A 23,630-nucleotide genomic window follows, 5' to 3' on the forward strand; every position below is an offset into this window, starting at 1 on the left:
ACATAGTCTCCGTTACTTTAAGTCTAGACACGTATAAAACAACTAACCGAACCTTGATTGTTGTGTTTGCCAATTTCCCTGGTATGAATACTCCAACTGTGGGCAATTCCAAACAGTGAATATGAAGTTTTTACTGCACCAGCGGCGCAAGAAGCCAAACACTGAGATGCCAATGTTTGCAGGGGAGAAGGCAGCCAAGCCAGGAGCTAGAAGAAGTCTCAGATCCACCTTCCCGGAGGCGATGTGCTTGAGATATTTAAGGTATAAAGAGGCAGTGTGGTCTTAGGTGTGGGGAAAGGCCATCAGAGTTAGAGAAAAGGTGAGGTAATTGCTGTGTGCAGGTGTATTTCATTACATGCTTCTTCACAGATGCATGTTCAAAAATGGTGTCCCTGAATGGGACATCACTGGCTCTACTCTTTAATGAGGGAACCAGAGAAGCAACACATGGTCCACCTGCTTATGGCCACCCCACATTCCTCCTCTGTCTTGTTCACTATGGCTCCCTGTCTGGAGTCTATGTTCTCTTGACTCTGACCTAACACAGTGAGGTCTAAAGCCTTAGGCTACATCCTTTGGAAGAGCAATAAGACAATGTTTAATAGACCCCAGCTATGGATGCATGAACTTTGTGTCATAGTGACAACCTGGTATCATGTGCCCGTTTGGTTTTGTAGGTTTCGGAAACATCTGAAATATTATGGCTGTCTCTCTGGGACCAGCGAAGACTACATTCCATGGAAATCTGGGTTCGTCTCCTTTAAGAAGCGTGAAACTCCGCCCCCGTCCTCAGAGCCTCCAGGACACTCTTTCCCAGGAGCCCGGGCAGTGAGGCGGGGCTTTTCCTATAGGCGGGGAGCACCACCCTTTGACAGGTTCTAGAGGCCTGTGAACTGCATTACCCGGAAAAAAACTACGCCAGTTCGTGGGCGCCCCTGGGCCAATGAAGGCTCAGGAAAGAGTCACTTCCGTTCTAGAGGACGGAGTCTGGGCGGCTTTTCCGGCGTCGACTGAGGTCGTTATTTTGTAAACTCGGCTGTGTTCACAGGCGGGGAACTTCGCAACGCTGTGAAGGCCAGAGGTCAGGGAGCCAGCAAGGCGCCGTGCCCGCTTCTCTGAGCTTCGTCTGAGGCTCGGCGTGGGCGCTATCCGGCCTGACTCTGTCGGGCGGTTGGTGCCGCAGTGCCCGGGCCCCACCTTCACCCACAAACTCCGCTGGCGCCGGCGCAGATGTGTCTGATTCAGGTAAATGCTGCGTCATCCGGGCCCTCCCCCAACTCTTCTCATTCAGCAGTGTTTTATCTGTGTTCTTTTACTAGTGTCCTATAGTTATTATTTGTACCCCCAAAACTTGGCTTTCCGAAGTTTGAAATATGACCTGCCTGGGAAAAAAAAATTGCAGAGGACTTCAATGTGCGGTTGAAGAAGCTCTGAGATTAATATCACCGCTCAGGCCAAAATTGCTATATAAATAGGACCTCAGAAGCAGCCTGTGGGATTTTTCCAAACAATTATCCCCATCACCAGCAAGTTAATGTATTGGCTGCTGTTTGAAGTAAGCATTTCCTTTCTTTTCTTGATAGTTTTGCCAACTATGTGGAAACTATTTGACGTGTCTTGTTTAGTTTCGCTTGTTTTAAAAGTTTTTTATGAATGTAATATGTTTTATGATGTGTTTTTCTTCTTTTGCGCAATGTGGTGTGACTTTACCCATGTTTTTCATGGCTATCCCTTTGTGGAAGAAAGAGGTGAAACAGGAGGGAAGGGGCAGGGCACAGCCTTTAAAGGAATGACATATCCATAGGACTTGACTAAAACAAACAGGTTTGAACCAATTAGGTCCAAGATGGCGGAAGATTTGATTTCCAGTGGATCTTGAGGCTCATTATACTCCCATTGTAATACATGAGCATGTAAATAACACACCCACCAGCGACCTGCCAGTTCTAAGTCTAACTCTAAAAGGCCAAAAAGTGGGTGGTGGCCCAATTCCTGGAAATACCTGCCCCTTCCCGGGAAGTAGTTGGAATAATCCTCCCACTCAGCCTGTGAAATTACGTAGAACATAAAAAGTAACCACGTCATATTTTGAGGCCTCTCGCCTTCTGAGATGGCCCACACTCTGTGGAGTGTGTTCCTCGCTAAATAAATCCAATTCTTACCTATCACGTTGTCTCACTGAACTCTGTGAGGAGACTTCAAGAACCTGAGGTTCATTAAGTCCTGAGACCAGGTGTGTGATATCAAGTAAAGTCCCAATCTGAGTTGCATGGTTTCAGGAGGACCCCTTGCAGGGTCTGAGAGTGGGCACTTGTGTAACACTCGTAAATTAATTGTCCAAGGAGACACACATGCTGACAAAGCAAGAGAATTTATTGGAAAGGGGTGCCTAGGCGAAGAGCAACACAGTAGGGAACCCAGGAGAATTGCTCTGCCATGATGCTGGCAATCTCAGCTTTTATGGTAATAGGGTTAGTTTCCGGGTTGTCTATGGCCAGTTGTTCTGACTCAGGGTCCTTCCTGGTGGTGCACTCACCTCTCAGCCAAGGTGGATTCCAGCGTGAGGGGGATTCTGGGAGGTAGGCAGGACATATCATCTCTTCCCTCCTCCTTTCAGATCCTCCCAAATTCTCCCAGTTAGCTTTCAGAGGCAGCACCTCTTTATCAGAACTTCCTGTTGTGAGACAATTCAGGCAAGTGGTTATCATTGTGCCTGGCCAAGGTGGGCGGTTTCAGTTCCCTAACACATTCATTTTCCTTTCTTGTGCTGTATTGTGTAGATATGAGTATATGAGTAAAATGTCTTTATAAGTTCCCCTGTTGAAGGCTCTTCTTGGTTTACGTGTTTTTTTTTTCTTCTTTTTTTTTTTGGTCTACTTTCTGTATTTATAGCCATACCTGCCATCTGTTCTTGTGTACATATGCATTTATCTAGCATATATGTTAAAATTATTTATTTAAATGAACATTTCCAGTTTTTAATTTTGTTCTTACTAATTTTAACTTAGTTCTTTGAATGAAATTACACATATTTTTCAACTACCCCATTGTTAGATTTTGATACAGACTTATTATACATTACATAAACTCAGTTTTACAGCGTACACACACTTAGAGGGTTTTGGGGTTTTTTAAATAATTTTTATTGGAGTATAGTTGATTTACAATGTTGTGTTAGTTTCAAGTGTACAGCAAAGTAAATCACTTATAAATATACATATATTCATTCTTTTCTAGTCTTCTCCCATATAGGTCATTACAGGGTACTGAGTAGAGTTCCCTGTGCTATAAAGTAAGTCCTAATTAGTTATCTGTTTTATATATAGTAGTGTGTATATATCAATCCCAGTCTCCCAAATTATCCCCCCCTCCCCGCTTTCCCCCGGTAACAAGAAGTTTGTTTCTACACCTGTGGCTCTGTTTCTGCTTTGTAAATAAGTTTATTTCTATTATTTTTTGTTTTTTAGCAATATCATCATGTCTTTTTCTGTTTGACTTACTTCACTCAGTATGACAGTCTCTAGGTCCATCCATGTTGCTACCGATGGCATTATTTTGTTCTTTTTTATGGTTTTTTTATCCAGTGTGTATATGTACCACATCTTTATCCACTCCTCCATTGGTGGACAGTTAAGTTGCTTCCATGTCTTGGCTGTTGTAAATAGTGCTGCAGTAAACATTGTGCTGCTTGTATCTTTTCAGATTGTGGTTTTCTATGGATATATGCACAGGAGTTGGATTGCTGGATTATATGGTACTTCTATATTTAGTTTTTTAAGGAACCTCTATACTGTTCTCCATAGCTGTACCAATTTACATTCCCACCAGCAGTGTAGGAGGGTTCCCATTTTTCCACATCCTCTCCAGCATTTATTAATTGTAGACTTTTTGATGATGGCCATTCTGACCAGTGTGAGGTGGTTCCCACTGTAGTTTTTATTTACATTTCTCTAATAGTAGTGATGTTGAGCATCTTTTCATGTGCATTTGCCCATCTGAATGTCTTTGGAGAAATGTCTATTTAGGTCTTCTGCCAATTTATTGATTGGATTGTTTGTGTTTTTTTCGATACTGATCTGCATGAACTGTTTGATTATTTGGGAAATTAATCCCTTGTCAGTTGCTTCGTTTGCAAATATTTTCTCCCATTTTGTGGGTTGTCTTTTCGTCTTTTTTATGGTTTCCTTTGCTGTGCACAACCTTGTAAGGTTAATTAGGTTCCATTTGTTTTTGTTTTTATTCTCATTACTCTAGGAGGTGGGTCAAAAAAGATCTTGCTGCGCTTTATGTCAAAAGTGTTCTGCCTATGTTTTCCTCTAAGAGTTTTATAGTGTCTGACCTTCACTTAGGTCTTTAATCAATTTTGACTTTATTTTTGTGTATGGTGTTAGTGGGTGTTCTCATTTCATTCTTTTACATGTAGCTGTCTAGTTTTCCTAACACCACTTATTGAAGACACTGTCCTTTCTCCATTTTACATTCTTGCCTCCTTGGTCATAGATTAGGTGACCATAGGTGTGTGGGTTTATCTCTTGACTTTCTATCTATCCTGTTCCATCAATCTGTATTTCTGTTTTTGTGCCAGTGCCAAACTTTTGGTTACTCTAACTTTGTAGTATAGTCTGGAGTCAGGGAGCCTGATTCTTCCAGCTCCATTTTTCTTTCTCAGGCTTGCTTTGGCTATTCGAGGTCTTTCTGTTTCCATACAAATGGTAAAATTATTTGTTCTAGTTCTGTGAAAAATGCCATTGGTAATTTGTTAGGGACTACACTGAATCTGTAGACTGCTTTGGGTAGTATAGTCATTTTCACAATATAGATTCTTCCAATCCAAGAACATGGTCTATCTCTCTGTTTATGTCATGTTTGATTGCTTTCATCAGCATCTTACAGTTTTCTGAGTACAGGTCTTTGGCCTCCTTAGGTACGTTTATTTTTATTATTATTTTAATAAATTTATTTATGTATTTATCTTGGGCTGCATTAGGTCTTTGTTGCTCCACGCAGGCTTTCTCTAGTCGTGCCGAGCAGGGGCTACTTCCTCGTTGTGGTGCATAGGCTTCTTGTTGCAGTGGCGTTTCTTTCTTGTTGCAGAGCACAGGCTCTAGGCATGCAGGCTTCAGTAGTTATGGTATGGGGGCTCAGCTGTTCTGCGGCATGTGGGATCTTCTCGGATGAAGGCTCGAACCCACATCCCCTGCATTGGCAGGTGGATTCTTAACCACTGCGCCACCAGGGAAGCCCCTTAGGTAGGTTTATTCCTAGGTAGTTTATTCTTTTTGTTGCAGTGGTGAATGGGATTGTTTCCTTAATTTCTCTTTCTGATCTTTCATTGTTAGTGTATAGGAATGCAAGAGATTTTTGTGCATTCATTTTGTATTCTGCAGGTTTACCAAATTCACTGATGAGCATAGTAGTTTTCTGATAGCATCTTGAGGATTTTCTCTGAGTAGTATCATGTCATCTGCAAACAGTGATAGTTTTACTACTTCCAATTTGCATTTCTTTTCTTTTTGTTCTCTGATTGCTGTGGCTAGAACTTCTGAAACTATTGGCAGGAGTGGACATCCTTGTACCTGATCTTTGAGGAAATGCTTTCAGTGTTTCACCGTTGAGAATGATGTTAGCTGTGGGTTTGTTGTATATGGCCTTTATTATGTTGAGGTAGGTTCCCCCATGCCAACTTTCTGGAGAGTTTTTATCATAAATGAGTTTTGAATTTTGTCAAAAGCTTTTTCTGCATCTATTGAGATGATCATATGGGTTTTATTCTTTAATTTGTTAATACGGTGTATACATTGATTGATTTGCATATATTGAAGAATCCTTGCATCCCTGGGTAAATCCTACTTGATCATGGTGTATGATCCTTTTAATGTGTTGTAGTCAGTTTGCTAGTATTTTATTGAGGAGTTTTTGCATGTATGTTCATCAGTGATATTGGCCTGTAATTTTCTTGTGTGTGGGTGGTATGTTTGGTTTTGATATCAGGGTGATGATGACCTCAAAGAATGAGCTTGGGAGTGTCTCCTCTTCTGCAGTTTTTTATAGGTGTTTTCTTTTTAAATGTTTGATAAGTTCTTCTATGAGGCCATCTAGTCCTGGCCTTTCTGTTTGTTGGAAGTTTTTTTCTAAATCAGTTTTAATTTCAGTACTGGTCAGTGGTTTGTTCATATTTTCTTTTTCTTCCTGGCTCAGTCTTGGTAGGTTGTATCTTTCTAGGAATTTGCCTATTTCTTCTAGGTTGTCCATTTTATTGTATATAGTTGCTTGCAGTAGTCTCTTAGGAGCATTTGTATTTTTGTGGTGTCCGTTTTTATTGATTTGAGCCCTCACCTGTTGTTCTTGATGACTCTGGCAAGGTTTATGTTTTCAAAAAAACAGCTTTTAGTTTCATTGATCTTTGCTATTATTTGCTTTAGGTGTAAGTAAGATTAGGTTGTTTATTGAAGATTTTTCTTGTTTCCTGAGGAAAGATTGTATTGTTATAAACTTCGCTCTTAGAACTGTTTTTGCTACATCCCATAGTTTTGGATCAGTGTGTTTTCATCATCCTTTGTCTCTAGGTAGTTTTTTTTTTTTTTTTTTTTTGTGGTACGCAGGCCTCTCACTGTTGTGGCCTCTCCCGTTGCGCAGCACAGGCTCTGGACGCGCAGGCTCAGGGGCCATGGCTCACAGGCCCAGCTGCTCCGCGTCATGTGGGATCTTCCCATGCCGGGGCACAAAACTGTGTCCCCTGCATCAGCAGGCAGACTCTCAACCACTGCGCCACCAGGGAAACCCTCTAGGTAGTTTTTGATTTTCTTTCATGTATTCAGTGATCCATTGTTTTTTAGTAACATGTTCAGCCTCCATGTGTGGGTTTTTTTTTTTTAATAGTTTGTTGTGTAATTTATTTCTAATCTCATATGGACAAGGTGCTTGATATGATTTCATGTAAATTTGCCAAGGTTTTCTTTGTGGCCCAGGATGTGTTCTATCCTGGAGAATGTTCTAGGTATACTTGAAAAGAATGTGTATTCAGTTGCTTTTGGATGCAATGTGGTTTAAATATCAATGCCATCTTGTCTAATGTGTCATTTAAGGCTTGTTTTTCCATATTGATTCCATGGATGATCTGTCCATTGGTGTAAGTGGGGTGTTAAAGTCCCCCCATCATTGTGTTGCTGTCAGTTTCTCTTCTTATGGCTGTTAGCGTTTTTTGCATTATAGATTGATCCCTTGATCATTCTGCAGTACTTCTTTGTCTCTTGTACCATAAAGTCTATTTTGTGTGATATGAGTATTGCTACTCCAGCTTTCTTTGGATTTCATATAAGCAATTTCTTTTATTTTTTCTTCTTCCCATGGCTTGAGGGATCATAGTTCCCCAACTTTGGATTTGTTTTTGTCTGGTGTTCTGTCTTCCCTTCCTTTTGATTTCATCTCTTGTGGTTTGATGATTATCTTTAGTGTTGTGTTTGGGGTTTTTTTTTTCTTTTTTGGAACCTATTGTAATTTTTTGGTTTGCAGTCTGCCTGTATGTTTTTTTTCTTTTTGGCTGAGTTGGGTGTTTGTTGCTGTGTGCGGGCTTTCTCTAGTTGCGGCAATTGGGGGCTACTCTTCATTGCAGTGTGCAGGCTTCTCATTTACATGGCTTCTCATTGCAGAGCATTGGCTCTAGGCACGTGAGCTCAGTAATTGTGGCTTGGGGGCTCTAGAGTGCACACTCGGTAGTTGTGGCACACAGGCTTACTTGCTCCATGGCATGTGCGATCTTACCCGACCAGGACTTGAACCCGTGTCCCCTGCATCTATGTGGTTTTTATATAGCAGTCTATGTATGTACAGGATTGTTTTGAGGTGCTGGTGTCTTAATTTCCAATGTAATTCCCTTTTCCTGCATTTGTACTCCTCATGGTTGCTGTTTTGATATCATATTTCGTGTGTGGATGGTTTCCTTCTTTTACTGTCTATTTGCCTTTACTGATGAGCTTTCCCTTTTGTGATTTTCTTGTTTCTAGTTGTGACCTTTTCTTTTCTGCCTAGAGAAGTTCTTTTAGCACTTTTTGCAAAGTTGGTCTGGTGGTGCTGAATTCTCTTTGCTTTTGCTTGTCTTGTCTGTAAAGCTTTTAATTTCTCCATCTAATCTGAATGAAAGCCTTGCTGAGTAGAGTATTACTGGTTGTAGGTTTTTTCCCTTTCACCATTTAAATATATTTTGTGCCACTTTGGCCTGCAGAGTTTCTGTTGAAAAATCAGCTAATATAGCCTTATGGTTATCATTCCTTTGTGTGTTATTTGTTGCTTTTCCCTTGCTGCTTTTAATATTTTTCCTTTGTGTTTAATTTGTATCAGTTTGATTAATATGTGTTTTGGTGTGTTTCTCCTTGGGTTTATCCTGTATGGGACTCTGCACTTCTTGGACTCGGGTGTTTCCTTTCCCATGTTAGGGATGTTTTCGGCTGTAATCTCCTCAAATATTTTCTCAGTCCCTTTCCCTTTCTCTTCTTCGACCCTTATAATGCAAATGTTGGTTCATTAAATGTTGTTATTTCCACCACTCTGTCATCCAAGCTCACTTACTCGTTCTTCTACCTTAGTTATCCTGCTATTGAATCCCTCCAGTGTATTTTTCATTTCAGTTATTGTATTGTTCATCAAATCTATCTTTCTTTTAAACATTTCTTGTATCTTCTCCATCTGTTTCCATTCTTTTTCTAAGATTTTGAATCATCTTTACTATCATTACTCTGAATTCTTTTTCAGGTAGAATGTGACTGTACACTTCAAATAATGCTTATGTATTGTTTTATTTATTTTTGGCTATGTCAGGTCTTAGTTGCAGCACACAGGATCTTTCGTTGAAGCACATGGGCTCAGTTGCCCCACCACAGTATGTGGGATCCAACCTGCATCCCCTGCATTGGAAGGCAGATTTTTAATCACTGGACCACCAGGGAAGTTCCTGGATAATACTTATTTTAGTGGAAAATCATAAATGATTAAGCTATCTTGTTAAAATACTTGTTTTAAGGGTGACAAAATGAATCATTGTAAGTGTAAAAAGTGATAATGCTTTGTGAATCCCTAGCAAGATGTTAAGAACTCAATAAGGTATTTCTGTGTTTCTACAATGCAGATGGACTAGAGGCCAAGTCCTATAGCTTGTTGCAGTTCTCTTAAGTTTAAAGAGTCAGCAATGATGCCCAGTTATCCCCAACTGCTGGAGGCCAAGCACTTTGATTCTGGCAAGAACCCCTTTTCCAGAGAGTCATATTCAGTGTGAATTCAGTAAATTGTGGTTCATGATCTCTACCCCTGGAGAAGAAATCTAGTAGGAAATTACAGATAGTCTCTCTGAACAGGTATGGGGGGAAAAATGGATATATCAAAGAATATGGTGGATAAGTATAAAAAGTATATATTCTTGAATCCTATTATGTAATGTTAGCATAATTCCAAATCAGAATTTAATCTATGGATTATGTAAGGTGGAGATTTTTATAAAGTAATAATTTTTAATATAACCAAAGTAAAATTTGAAAAGAACCATTTCCTCTCCAACACAATCCTTTATTCTTCTGGCTCAATGGGCTCCAGTCACACTAGCCTTGTGGATGCTGCTCATACACACCAGACATGACTCTGATAGAGAGGCTTTGCACTTTTTTGTCCCACTTCTGGACAGCCTTTTCTCAAGGTATCCACATGACCTTATGGCACAACTCTATAACATTTTCTGCCCTCTTTTACATGCTTTATTTTTCTCTTATTTGTCTTTGCCTGAAATATTAAATGGTTCGCTCAGCAGAACCATTTATGGCCCCTGCACTGGTGTCAGGTGTCTTCGTGGACTTGGTGTCTGTAGACCCTAGGTTTTACGGACAGATTCCCATTTTTGGCAGCCAGCGGACTGAGACATGAAAGGTTGTCTTAGTAATGGGGCTAGTATATACAAATGCTTGAGGATGTGATTGTGATGGGAGTGCTCTAGGACATGTAGGTCTGTTAACAACTGATAAGGACAGAGAGCAAGGGGGGCAGAATTAGAATGGTAGCACGAGGTTTCTGTTCTGAGAATGATGGTAGACATGTAATGTATGAGGAGGTTCAGTGAGTAATATGCATGTGAGGAAAGTGTGTGAAGTAATTGCCCCAGGCCCTAGTACTAGAAGTATAAGAGAGAAGGATGGGGCTAAGTTTGCTTGTATCTGGGAGACATGATAGTGGGTACACTCAGGGTGTTGTCTTGGAGGAAAGGGAAAGGGCCCTGCATACCAGGCTCACAGATTACATGGTATCTCTCTGTCCACCTGCCTGTTGTTGCTCAGAGTTGTACATACTGATCAAGGAAGCATGAAGAGTTATTTGGCCCACTGCCCTCTAAGTCACGGAGCTGGGGTGGATGGTGAACCCAGAGTATGGGCTGGGTTTAGAAGTACTTATGGGGTCCTGGGGAGAGAGGCTGCTTATGTATAAATCTGTCCCATCATCACAGGGCCCTGTGACCTTTGAGGACGTGGCTGGGTACTTTTCCCAGGAGGAATGGAAGCTTCTTGATGAGGCCCAGAGTTTCCTGTACCGTGATGTGATCCTGGAGCCCTTTGCGCTTGTTGCATCATTGGGTAAGGCCCTCCCACCTATCCCAGCATCCTGGGCAGGTCTCTGCCTTTCCCTTTTCCAAAGACAAGTCTGTTTTTTCACAGACTCCTAGACAGTGGGCACATCTCTATTACTGCTTCCCTCTCATCTGTGTTGTTGGTGCCAAGGCTGAATGAGTACGACCTCCTTTCAGAAGTATCCCCAGTACCAGCAGCTCTGAAGTTTTTTCAGTGAAGTTTTTCTGGGTCATAAGACTTGGAATTAGTTCAGTGGGTTCCATCAGTCTCAGCCACTCCCTGCTAAGTTGACTCTGTAGACCCACACACCTCTGTGCGCTAGGTTCTGCCCCCTTCCAGCTGATATTTCCTGGGCCCTGACTGTACCAGGAATTGTTGGGATCCAGCAGGGACACTGGTTCTTTTTGTGACACTGTTTTTCTTTCCTCAGGTTTTTTGGGGGATTGGTTGTTCTCCTGGGCTAGTACTGACTGTTCACCTGTCCTGTCTTTCCCTTAGGACTTGCATTTTCTAGGTTCCATGTTGTTGTCCAACTGGAGCTGGGAGGTGAACCCTGGGACATGACAGAGTGGACATGACTCCAAGCCCCAGCATGAGGGGTTCAAAGTGGGCTTGGCCCCATTGATTTGGCATCAGGGGTTCAAATTATATCAGGATCATGTCCTGTGCCCCACAGTGTTTTGGTGCCAAAGCCAGTGACTGTGTACCTCATTTGTGTGCACTCCCCTCAACATTGTGTCATTTCTCTGCTTTCAGTTTGTTGGCATGGAGCAGAGCACAAGGAGATAATTTCTGAGCAGAATGTTTCTGTAGAAGTGCCATGAATAAATACTTCAGAGACCTGTCCATCCAAAGTCCTGTCCCTGGAAGATGTGTAGCCTGGCCTTAAACAGTAAGTTTGCCTCTAGGTGAAGACCTGGGAACAATTCCTGGTCAGAAACTGTGTGTGTCAGGTGTGAAATTTCACCAGCACAGTGGAGGGAAACTCTTTAGAAGAGACAGGGGTAAGGCATTTATGAGGAGCCACATAGTCCATGCATCCAAGAACTCCTTCACATGCCAGGAGGCTGGGATGGATTTCCCTGGTAGCTCTAGCCTTCTCCAGCACCAGGTCACTCCACAAAAGGATGCTGACTGCACAGCAGTGTTTCACAATGGTAAAAGTCTCTATAAGTGCTATGAGTGTGGGAAAGCCTACTCCTGGATGTATAGGCTTGCAGAGCATGAGAGAGTCCACACAGGAGAGAGGCCTTAAGAAGACAGTCACACTGGAGGAAAAAAACACATGCATGCACTAAATATGGAGAATTCTTCAGCCAAAACACCCAGCTTACTGAACACCAAACAGGTCACGCCACAGAAAAAGACCATGAGTGCAGCAAATGTAAGAAATCTTTCAGCCAAAGGTCTATAACCTCATCTATCACCAGAGTTCATACTGGAGAAAGGCCTTGAGATGAGATGAGGAGAGTAGCACATGAGCTGTCTCCTTAGTTAATACATCATACTGAATAGGCTTTGTGAGGGACTCATCAACGGAAGTTGAATGCCATACAACTGAACAACCCTAGTGTGCAGATTGCCTGTGAGTACGAGGTTTGTAGGAAGCTTTTCAGGAGCTATGCTCTACTTTCTGACTTACTGTCACTGTGAGTTTCTTACCTTTTCCAAGTGGCAGATCCCCATACTGGGACTCAGTCATCTAAGTGTGATCAGGGTAGGTAGCCTTTTGTGCTCTCATATCGCCTGTAGAAAAGCATGGATTCCCTGAGCACGTGGGTTTTGTCACTCTCTTCCATCAACTGGCTAGGACAGGACACAGGAACAGGTTTTGTGGGTGTTCCAAACTTAGTATACCTCACTGGGGGTAGTATCATGGCAGAGAATAGTTTTCACTCCAGTTCTGGCCCATTTTGCATCGTTGTCCAAGGCCTTCTGGGGTAGAGTGCAGGGCTCTCTGTGGGACTAAAACAGGGAATTATAGGGAGAGACTACCAAAGAAGAAGGAATAAAATATAAAATTGCATTCATGTATGTTCCCACCACTGTGGCTGTTTTGCATAAACGTTTTTGCAGAAACCTCCTGAGCCTCAGTCAGTGTCAGACTAACGTAAAGGTTTTAGGATTCCCTCAGCATCTGCAAATAGTTTATCTCAAGGCCATTTGATGCACAGTGAAAACAATGGGGAATGAGTGTGGAAATCGTGTAGTACAGGCATGTGATTTTTAGGACCCAGGCAGAGTTCTTGGATAACTTAAGTGGAAACACTTTTCAGGGATTCCCCTGGTGGCACGGTGGTTAAGAATCCACCTGCTGCAGGGGACAGGGGTTCAAGCCCTGGCCTGGGAAGATCCCACATGCCTCATAGCAACTAGGCCTGTGTGCCACAACTTCCAGAGCCTGTGCTCTGCAACAAGAGAGACCACTGCAATGAGAATCACCCACACCACAACAAAGAGTAGCCTCTGCTCACCACAGCTAGAGAAAGCCCAGGCACAGCAACAACGGCCCAACACAACGAAAAATAAAATAAACCTTTCATTGCTCACCAGTCTTCATCGCTACTACTACAGAATCCCTCCCATGAGACAAGGAGTCAAGGACGGGGTTGTGGTTTGCCAGAGTTCTACTGAAAAGGAGATTCAGAGTAAGATTCCAGGGGGATCCTTGGCTCCTGCAAGGCACATGGCACACACACCCCAAATTCAGATTTTTATGTGGAGCCAAAATTTATTTGAGCTGTATATGGGCATGTATTGAATTTGAACATACCTCATAAAATGTGCAGCTTGATTAAATTTTGATACATATAAACCCCCAGAACCAGTGTCATAATTGTCATAATTACAAACATAATTGTCATAATTACAAACATCCACCATCACACCCACCTTTGAACACCCCCTCACAACTCCCAGGCAACTACTATTGATTTCCTTTTTTCCCATTCAGTTAGTGTTTTCTAGACTTTTAATATCTTTGGGGGGTCTTTATGTTTCTAGACTTTTAATATCTTTGGGGGTCTTTATGTTTCATATTCTAATTTTTTTTTTTTTGCCACATCACACACCATGGGGCATCTACCCCAACCAGGGATTGAACCTGTGGCCCCTGCAGTGGAAGTACAGAGTCTTATACCCCTGGACCAGGGAAACCCCTGGTTTCATATTTCAAAACGAATGAATAGGGTTGTATCCTTTTTGCATTGGGAACCTTCCATCCCCTGTGTTCCGCACCAGTAGTGGGTTGGTATGGTTACTGTTTTGAATATTACTTTTTTTGCGGTACACGGGCCTCTCACTGTTGTGGCCTCTCCCGTTGCAGAGCACAGGCTCTGGACGTGCAGGCTCAGCTGCCATGGCTCACGGGCCCAGCCACTCTGCAGCATGTGGGATCTTCCCGGACCGGGGCACGAACCCCGTGTCCCCGCATCGGCAGACTCTCAACCATTGCATCACTAGAGAAGCCCCTGAATATTAGCTGTTTTAAAAGTGTGGATACATACCTCACTGTGGTCTGATGTATTTCCCTAGTGATTCATGATGTTGAACATTCCTGTGTTCTCTGCCAGGTGTATTGTCTTCTTTGATTAAAATGTCTTTTTATTAGTAACTGTGGAGAGAATAAAAAGAAATGTGTTGCAACTTGTTTTTCTCAGTGACTTTGCTGGATGGAATAAATGTTTAGTGCCCCACATGTAGTCCTTATTAACATAAGTCTCCATTACTGTAAGTCTAAACACCTACTTAAAAAAAAACCCAACACCCCCCCCCCCAATTATTGTGTTTGCCAATTTCCCTGGTATGAATACTCCAACTGTGGGGAGTTTCACACTGAACAGGAGGTTATTTTACTGAACCAGAGGTGCAAGAAGCCAAACAGTGGGACGTCAAAGCTTGCCGGAGAGGAATTTCACTCACAAGGCAGCACAAGCCAGGAGACAAAAAAGTCTCACAGCCACCTTCCTGGAGGTGAGGTGCTGTAGGGGACAAAGAGGCAGGGTAGTCTTAGGTGGGGGGAAGGGCAATCAGAGAAAAGGTGAGGCAGTAGTCAGTGTGTACAGCTGTATCTGCATTACAGGCTTCTGTTCTTCACACATAGCTGGATAAGAGCTGACTCCAATTTCCTAAAAAACAACTGAGGCTCCCTTCCCTACAGTGTCCCCACCCTGTCAGAGATGTTTTCTACAGTGGGAGACTTCCCTGGTGGTCCAGTGGTAAAGAATCCACCTTCCAATATAGGGGATGGGGGTGATACAATCCCTGGTCAGGGAACTATGGGGCAACTAAGCCTTACATGCCACAAACTGAGCCTACTCCACAACTAGAGAAGAGAAAACCTACATGGCCCAACTAGGGAGGAAGTTGGAGCACATGCAAGTAGGAGAAAAAAAACCCTACCCAAGTGAGCTTAACCAATTAAGGCAGTTACAAGCGAGGGGTTTTGACATGATATTCCCTTTTTTTAATAATTCTAGCTCAAGAAGTTGTCATCAGCTTCTGTTAACCCCTATGGGGCACAGTTTCAAGGTCATCCAATGTGGACTGGGGAACACATGCAGTAGCACTCCTTTCTACTATTTCCCTTATACAGATGCCCATAAATAAGGTTGAGGACATAGATAATAAGTACCGACATGTGCTAAAACAAGGGTCCGAGTTTTGAGTATTTTTACTTGACCTGTATAAAGGATTACACCACAGGCCTGTGTTGTCCAATGTGTATTCATTTGAAAGAAACGTTTGGCAGAGTGGCCCGACCCTTGGGAGATAACTTCTAAGCCCTTGAAACATTTGGACTAATAAGAGTGTGTGTTTACCCGGGGCCTTGTGCCATGCTAGCTAATTTATACTAATAATCTGACATGCCAGTGGGTAGGGGAGCCTTAGGGTCTCTGTAGCTGTTTGACATTCAGAGAAGCTAGAGAGTAAGTTCAGCCACACAGGTGTCCCTTGTGCGTGACATACTAAAAAAAGCCTGTATAATACCAGGTCTTGTGTGAGGTCCCCCCTTAGCAGTACACTTCATATTGTCACCCACGGATGCTGTGAGGCCTAAGTGACAGGGCACAGGAAACTGGCACTGTGGTCCCTCTGTGACTTTATCCTATTGTGCCATCTTTCCTGCTTTTCATCTGTATCCTTTCACTGTAACAGATCATTAGCCCTTAATTCATAATAGCTTCTCTAACTTCTGGAAGTGTGGATAGCAATTTATTTAACCTGAAGGTGGTCTTCCACATTCCAGAACGTAATTGTACTTTTTAAAAAGTTTTGTTACGTATAATCAACTTAAAAATAAAATGCATTTTAAGTGCAGGGTTTGAAAAACATTGGCACAGGGTTACACTTCTGAAACCAAAGGTTTTCTCCTAGCCATTTGTAATTAATCCCCCCTTTAGCCTACAGAATTGATACTAGAAAATACTCTTCCTTCTTGCAATAGCCGTTGTTTTAGGATTTGCCACGTTTCTCAATTTCACCTGTATTGGATCTTATACTGTTTGACACGGTGACCAATGTTGGGGAGATAATAAAACAAGACCTTTTCCACAAAGTAGAGAAAAAACATACTTCCTTCTATGAGCTCGAAACTAAACTGATGCACATCACAGACAACCCACTAAAGACACTATAAAGACAGAAACCGCACCCATTGATGATACACCAAGCAGACAGAGCCCATTCAACGCAAAAAACTCCTTGGCTGTGATTGAAATGTTTACTTTACCTCTTGACGAGTAGGGGAAGCCCTTCAGAGCTGGAGACCAGGGCTGCATCACTAATTCCCTTGTGAAGAAAATGACAGAACTTGCTGACAGCCCGGCTTACCCTACCTGGTTCGCCCGCAGGCAGTGCGGGGCCGGCCGGCCTCTGAATTAGGACCCGGGAAAACCCCACAGGGGAACCTCTGCAGACCAGGCCACGCGAGCCCGCGGCCGAACGGCTCACGCCCTCCTCGGGCCTCCCCACCCGGCCCGGTTCCCACCTCCGGAGCCGGGAGACCCCCTTCCTGCTCCCTTCGGCAACCGGAGGGGATCCAGCCTCTTCCCTATAAGCCTGCAGGTACAACCTCCGGAGAGAGCACTAAGCGCGCCCGCCCGGCAAGACCGGAATGATCCCGCCAGCCCCGCCGACCTCCCGGAACTCTGCCTCGGGCATCGCGGCCGAATCCCATCCCCTGCAGACATCGTCCGAGCTCCGGACGGGAAGGGACAAAATAAACGTGACCGCCAGATGGCGCCCGACAACCGGCGAGAACATTAGCGGGACGGATCCGGATCGTTGGCCGGCGAGGGGGCACTGCCGGCCGCCCGGATGCCCGACCTCGTTACGTCCCGGCCCACCTCCGAGCTGGTCTCATGGCCACGGGTTACAAACTCCCAGCTATAGCATGTGTGTTTTTGCTTCCTGCCCACTAGTGGAAGTCACTACCTAGTTCTTCCCGCCACTGTGGTCATAAAGGCACAGCCCCAGCTCCTCTCTGCTTCCTGACACCTGCATGTGACAGGCTTCACGTGGTCTTACGTGTCCTGCTGTGCCTGTCGTTTCCTTGGAGAACTTTCAACGGCAGTAGCCTGTCCTGTCCTCACTGTCCTGTCCTCACTCAGTCACCTCCATAAATTAAAATCCCGGGAGCACATTTTTACACAGTTGTAAAACTGACAAGAGGATTATTTAGCTTTTCGAAAGTTTTATGTACGTCTCAAAGGGACAGAGAAAGAATTCAGAATTAGAAGTTTGCTAACGGAAATGCTCTAAGAAAAGAGATTGGAGGAGATTCATGGCACAAAGCTCCAAATACCCAACATTCCGAAAAGGTTACAGTGAATCCCAGTGAACAAGATAACACACTGTGAGCAAACAACCCAGTGCCTGCTTGCTTGCAGATTTTGGCAACCTACAGTAACATTTTCCAAGCCGGTCCTTTCTTGAATATGCCTGCCCCCCAGGCTTAATACTTCAGTCCAGTGCTTTGAGAGCTATCTCCCTGTCTCCTTACTTGTCACAAGTAATAAATGCTTCTGCTTTAACTGAAAGTACTTGGTGTGTTCACTGGCTATGCACCCCAAGGGAAGGACCCACTGAGTCCGGTAACAATAATGATACACCTCAGCACAACTTGGAGGCCCGTGCACAGGCATCTTGGGGACACTGTGATGAGGTCTGCATGCTGACACCCCTCAACAAGCCTATGCACACACATGCATTACACCACGTCCACAACAGAAAAGACATGTGATAGTCATGAGACACACAACCAGTGTATGTGGCACATATTAGAGGCTTGTGGGAATAGAGAGAGGTGCTGAACTACCACACCAGGTATGAGGACACAAATGCACAAATGCTCCAGGGAGATTTGTGAGACAAGCATGGGATAGGGAGGCCCAAAAGCCTAGTGTGTGGATATACACACAGGATCACACAATCATGCACGTGGACCGAGTGTGACAGGTGGTTTCAACCTGGCTGGGAGATAACCCCTGCTCTTCCCCATCCTAGCACCATCCCTGTAAGTTTGATGATGTGCTGATGGCAGCCAGAACAGGAGCCGGGTGCTCATCTTGCCACAACCTGCAGTCTCACACGTTTGAAGACCGAATGTAAACACTAAAGGTCACGTGATGGAAGCAAATCAGCCCAAGCCCTGGTAGCAGAAAACTATATCCGAAATGCCTGCTAACAAGGCCCAGGAATCACAGTCTGAAGGGGACAGAGTTGGGGGAGGTTATGGTCTCTACTGGAGGGTCAGTATGCGTTGAGGAAGTTTCAGGGACAGCGGATCAAGGATGGTTTGGCAAAGGGAGGAATTATTTCCCTGGATTGTTAGCCATTGTTTGGGAAGTTTGTATTTTACCCAGAGGGGTGAGGATGATCATGTAGCTGTGTTGTCATCCCAGGTGAGTCCTAAGTCTTTCCTCTTCCTGGTGTTTCTTGAAGTCTTTACTCCTGAGTAGACGGGCGTTTCTAATTTTCTATGTGCTGAACTGCAACTACAACAAAGACAATAAAACACATAGCTAAGTTAAATTCAGAGAAACAAACATGGAAAAGAAAGCTCATTGCTTAATTTTATAAAAGTTTCTTGGCCGTCCGGCAGATCTCTCATTTCAACAGTATTTGGACTGAACAAACCCAGGGGCGCCCCTTCCTCCTGACTCTGACCACTCTCCAACTTTTTTTCCAGTCACAACCTTGGAACCACCCACTCAGCTCTCCTCGCCCTCCGGGACCAGCCAACACCACTTTCTGAGCTTAGCTCCTTGTTGCCGACCAAGCATGAGCTCCCAGATTCGTCACAATTACTCCGCCAGGTGGAGGCCGCAGTCACCCGCCTGATAACGTGCATCTGCCTCTCTCCCATACCTACCTGTCTCTGCGCTTCTCGAGGGCGTGAGACATCGTTTCGCGAACTGGCCGAGGAGAAGCCGGAGGGCCCGAGCTCCCTGGAAAAGGCAAAAGCAGCGCCTGTGGCCGCGCCCTCTTACAGGACGTGCCGAAGCCGTCCCAGGAGCGTGGGTAAAGCCCAGGACGCCGTGGAAGCCGCCCGCTGACGGAGAAGAACCTGCGCCAGGCCCTGTGGGTCCGCAGGTCCTGGGCTCTGCCCGCGCAGACTCCACCTCTGGACTTCCTGGAGCCACTTCCTGGATGAGCAGGTGAAATTCATCAAGAAGATTGGCGACCACCTGACCAACCTCCGCAGGCTGCTTGGCCCCCAGGCTGGGCTGGGCGAATGTCTCTTCCAAAGGCTCAGCCTCAAGCACCACTAGGAGCCCCTGGAGCCCAGCGGCCTGTGAGGAGCCCCTCTGGGGTCAGGGCTTCTCCCTGAAGCCTGTCTCTGCAGCCACTGGGCAGCTTGTTAACCACCCTGGAGCCCTCTCCAAGCCTTGGGCCAAATGGAAAAAATAGCGCTTTTTGCAGGGGAAGAAAAGTTTCTGTGAAACATTGTAAAGTGACTGGAACTTTAACAGGAAAACCAGGATGCATACAGGTAGCCACGTATGGGTTTCACAGTTACTACTGTGGTCTTATTCTCAGGATGCTCTTATCAGTCAGGTTGTGTTGAAATTCCTCCCTTGGGACTGTCTTTGGGGCTAATTTCAAAGCTGCATGAAATAATCAATATGACCTTTGGTTTAAAAAAATGTACTGTCCAGTTGAGCCCTCCTTGGAGCCTTTTATATAATCAAATACATACTTTTGTGTTGCCAAGGTGGACACGAACCCTTTATGTTGTGTTTTATCCAATATTGTTACTGCACACACGGCTCTCAGTGAGAAAAAACATCATTTTTTCCACTAAATTTATAATGTTTTGAGAATAGCTTGTGTGGTTCCTGTATTCTGTAGGAAAGTAAGTTGCGTTTTGAAGACACTACCCTCTTATATCTCCTCTCAAGATAATTGTCTGGGTTGTAGCTGTAGCTGTACATGAATCTGAGCCTTGGGATCCATGAGAGTCAGAGAATCCACTCTCAGGAAACAATTCTTGGTTCAAAGCAGAGGGTTATTCTTTCCATAACTGGGAGCTCCTTGGGACAAGGTGGCCCATAAAGGGACCTGGGCCCCAAACTGCAAGACACGTGAGATGCATCCCAGTGGGTGAAGGACCCACTAGGGTTCATTCTCTCACCATCCAGTTTTCTCTGCCTTGTCTTCATATCTGTGGTCACTCAGAGGGTTTGGCTGTGGCCTTGCTGCTCCACCCACCAAGCACTGTGTTCTGAGTAGTGGGATGATATGGATGATAGAGATATTGGTCCTGCCCTTGAGCAGGGAAGGAGCTCGTCATTAAGTATGGTACACATATGTGAAAGCAGGTGCATGCAGTGAAACAATTCTACTGCTATGGCAGAAATGTATCCTGAGTTCATGAGTGAGAGAAGGGTTGAATCTTGGAGTCATGGGACAGGTGAGCAGGGTAGTGTTCCCTGGTGTCTGAGAGCTTTGATTCTGGGGATAGAGCGGAATTCAAACCCTTCTAAGCTCTGCTGATAGTCCTGGGTCGGGTGACTCTGAGGGTGGAAAAATCAACCCAACCATTACAAGTCAATCAAATATACTCACGAAGAAGGGCAATCTCCACAAGCTGCCTGCAGAAGCCAGCTGGAGTCCTCTTTTCCAGAACTGGGTAATATCCCACCCAAAACAATCAGTGGGAAGTGAATGAGATACCCCAAAAGTCAAGAGATGGGTGAGTCCTCCAGATGAAGGAAGAAAGTGTAGCTTCCTGCCTCCCAAGCACTGTAAGGATGATTCATACACAGTGCGGCACCCTGCCGTGTGGCAGAGGAGGGAAGGCTAACGTAACAGATACTGATAACAACTTATTTCTGGCAAGGACTCCAGGCAGGTCCGGAAGTGCAAGGTGTTATCATGAAAGCTTCCAATATACTTGGTACTTAAGAGAATCTTCCTGGGATGTCTGGAGGCATGAAGTTCAATTTATGGCTGAGTTCTCTTTCACAAAGACTAATCTCCAAATGTCGCTCTGTAATTACGTAGAACAAGGAAACAGCATGTTGCCTGCACTCCGAAGATGTTTCTCCGATTTAAATTTACCAGTGCTGTTTGAGTTTAGGCTAATAGCTGAATAACTTTCAACATTCACTGCATTCCTAACACTCTTCTGGGTTTGTAGTTGTTTTGTAAGATTTAAAAGTTCTTGATGACACTTGGGTAGATAAAAAGAAGAATTCTGTTACCTAGGGCTTAGGATGAAACAAGGGCATCAGGCAGGGCACACAACAGGCTGTACAGGGACACAGTAAGTAACCTGGGGCTGTAGGGAGCACCCTATACATAGCAGGTGGTCAGGGGCTACCTAGGTTTTCCAGGCTCCCCATGGATGACCTAGCTGGAATAATTTCATGGGGTCAGGGGCATACAGGCTGTCTCCAGTTGCCTGGTTTCCTGGCCCTGGGACATAAGGGATGGTGTCCAGAGTGTGAGTGCCTGATATAGACAGTGATTGGTTGTGGTCTTAATCAGCTGCTGCTCTAAAAGAGGAAATGACTAACATCAAGCCAGGGACTCAAAACTGAAATATAACTAATAAGGAGCTACTGTCTAACACAGGGAACTCTACTCAAAACTCTGTAATTGTCTATATGGGGAAAGAATCTAAAAAAGAGTGGATATATGTATACAAATAACTGATTCACTTTGCTGTACACCTGAAACTAACACAACATTGTAAATTAACTACATTGTAATAAAAATTTTTAAAAAGCAAAAACAAAACACTGGTACTGCCATAAACACAAAACTTTAGGCCAATGAAACAGAACAGAGTGCCCCGAACTGGAAGCTAGTATATTTGATCAAATAATCAACAAGAGTGCCAACGCAATTCAATGGGAGGAGGACAGTCTCTCCAACAAATTACAGTGGATATCTGCATTCAAATGAATGAAGTTGGACCCTTACCTTACACCACACCCAAAAATGAACTCAAAATAAACAAAGACCTGACAGTACGATGTAAGCTCAAAAACTCTTAGATGAAGACATAGGGGAAAAGCTTCATGACATTGGATTTATAACTTCTTGGCATTGACATGAAAAGCATAGGAAACAAAAGCAAAAATAAGGGTACAAACTTCTGTGCAAAGGACACAATCAACAGAGTGAAATGGCAAGCTACTGAATGGAAGAAAAGCATTTGCAAATCATATATTTGATAAGTGGTCAGTATCCAGATTATATAAAGAACTGCTAAAACTCACCAATAAGAAAAATTTTAAAGGGGTAGACATAGAGATTTTTACAAAGAATATACACAAATGGCCAAGAAGACATGATCATTAATCATTAGGGAAATGCTAAACAAAACTACAGTAAGGGAACTTCCCTGGTGGTCCAGTGGTAAAGAATCCACCTTGCAATGCAGGGGATGTGGGTTCGATCCCTAGTTGGGGAACTAAGATCCCAAATGCCACAGGGCAACTAAGCCCACGCATCACAACTACTGAGCTCGCGCTCCTCAACTAGAGAGCCCGCATGCTGCAAACTACAGAGCCCACACGCTCTGGAGCCTGCATGCCACAACTATACAGCCCATATGCTCTGGAGCCCACGCGCCACAACGAAGAACAGAAAACCTGCACACCACACCTAGAGAGAAGCCCACGTGCCACAACAAGAGAAAATCTGCATGCCACACTAGAGAAGCCCGTGTGCCACAACAAAGAGCCCACATGCTGCAACTAAGACCCGACACAGCCATAAAAAATATATATATAAAATAAAATAAACAAAACTACAGTGAGATATTACCTCACATCCATTAGGATAGCTACTATTAAACATGAAACGGAAAATAGAATTATGTCAATGAGGATGTGGAGATACTGGAACTCTGTGGACGTTTGATGGGAGCATAAAATGGTATAGCCAATAAAGGAAAGAGTTCAAAATGTTAAAAATAGATTGGGGACTTCCCTGGTGGTGCAGTGGTTAAGAATCTGCCTGCCAATGCAGGGGACATGAGTTCGAGCCCTGGTCTGGGAAGATCCCACATGCCACGGAGCAACTAAGCCCGTGTGCCACAACTACTGAGCCTGCGAGCCACAACTACTGAAGCCCACGTGCCTAGAGCTGGTGCTCCACAACGAGAAGCCACTGCAATGAGAAGCCCACACTCCACAACTACGGAAAGGCCGTGTGCAGCAATGAAGACCCAATGCAGCCAAAAATAAATTTAAAAAAACAATTGACCATATGATCCAGGAATTCCACTTCTGGCTATACACTGAAAATAACTGAAAACAGGATCTCAAGGAGATATTTGTGCAGTCGTTCTCACAGCTGCACTCTTTACAACAGCTAAAATATGGAAACAAGGGAAGTCTTCATCACCAGATGAATGGATAAAGATGTGTATATGCATACAATGGAGTATAACTCAGGCTTAAAAAGGAAAGGACTTCTGAAACAGAACACGTGATACGTGAAATGTGAGATTCTGGTAAATGAAGTCCTCACAAAACTACAAAAACTGTATGATTCTTCTTACATGAGGCA

At 44.1% G+C, this 23,630-nt stretch overlaps 2 long non-coding RNA genes across 11 annotated transcripts in view; one reads left to right on the forward strand and one right to left on the reverse strand.

Annotated features, from left to right (window-relative positions):
- Window positions 1-476: 476 nt before the first annotated feature.
- Window positions 477-22,062, forward strand: LOC132416318 (uncharacterized). Of its 2 annotated transcripts, none has more exons than XR_009517552.1 (4): window positions 477-1,245; window positions 10,481-10,607; window positions 11,358-11,493; window positions 18,793-22,062. It is a non-coding gene; the product is annotated as an uncharacterized lncRNA (long non-coding RNA). The 2 variants fall into 2 exon arrangements; XR_009517551.1 differs by lacking the exon at window positions 18,793-22,062 and adding an exon at window positions 13,927-14,123 and having other exon boundaries at window positions 479-1,245.
- LOC132416319 (uncharacterized) overlaps window positions 1,669-23,630 on the reverse strand; it is a 29,931-nt gene continuing 7,969 nt past the window's right edge. For 6 of the 9 annotated variants that reach the window (XR_009517559.1, XR_009517556.1, XR_009517561.1 and 3 more), the window contains 5 exons: window positions 18,976-19,051; window positions 18,463-18,598; window positions 14,108-14,214; window positions 12,264-12,566; window positions 1,669-2,674 (listed from right to left, as the gene is read on the reverse strand). This is a non-coding gene — a long non-coding RNA (uncharacterized lncRNA). Of the gene's footprint in view, window positions 2,675-8,780; window positions 8,901-11,503; window positions 11,870-12,263; window positions 12,567-14,107; window positions 14,215-18,462; window positions 18,599-18,975; window positions 19,052-23,630 lie in introns of those variants that run through there. The other 3 variants (XR_009517557.1, XR_009517560.1, XR_009517558.1) reach the window with 3 other exon arrangements.

This window comes from Delphinus delphis, chromosome 20 (genome assembly GCF_949987515.2).
Source record: "Delphinus delphis chromosome 20, mDelDel1.2, whole genome shotgun sequence".
In the NCBI taxonomy this organism is placed as follows: Eukaryota; Metazoa; Chordata; class Mammalia; order Artiodactyla; family Delphinidae; genus Delphinus; species Delphinus delphis.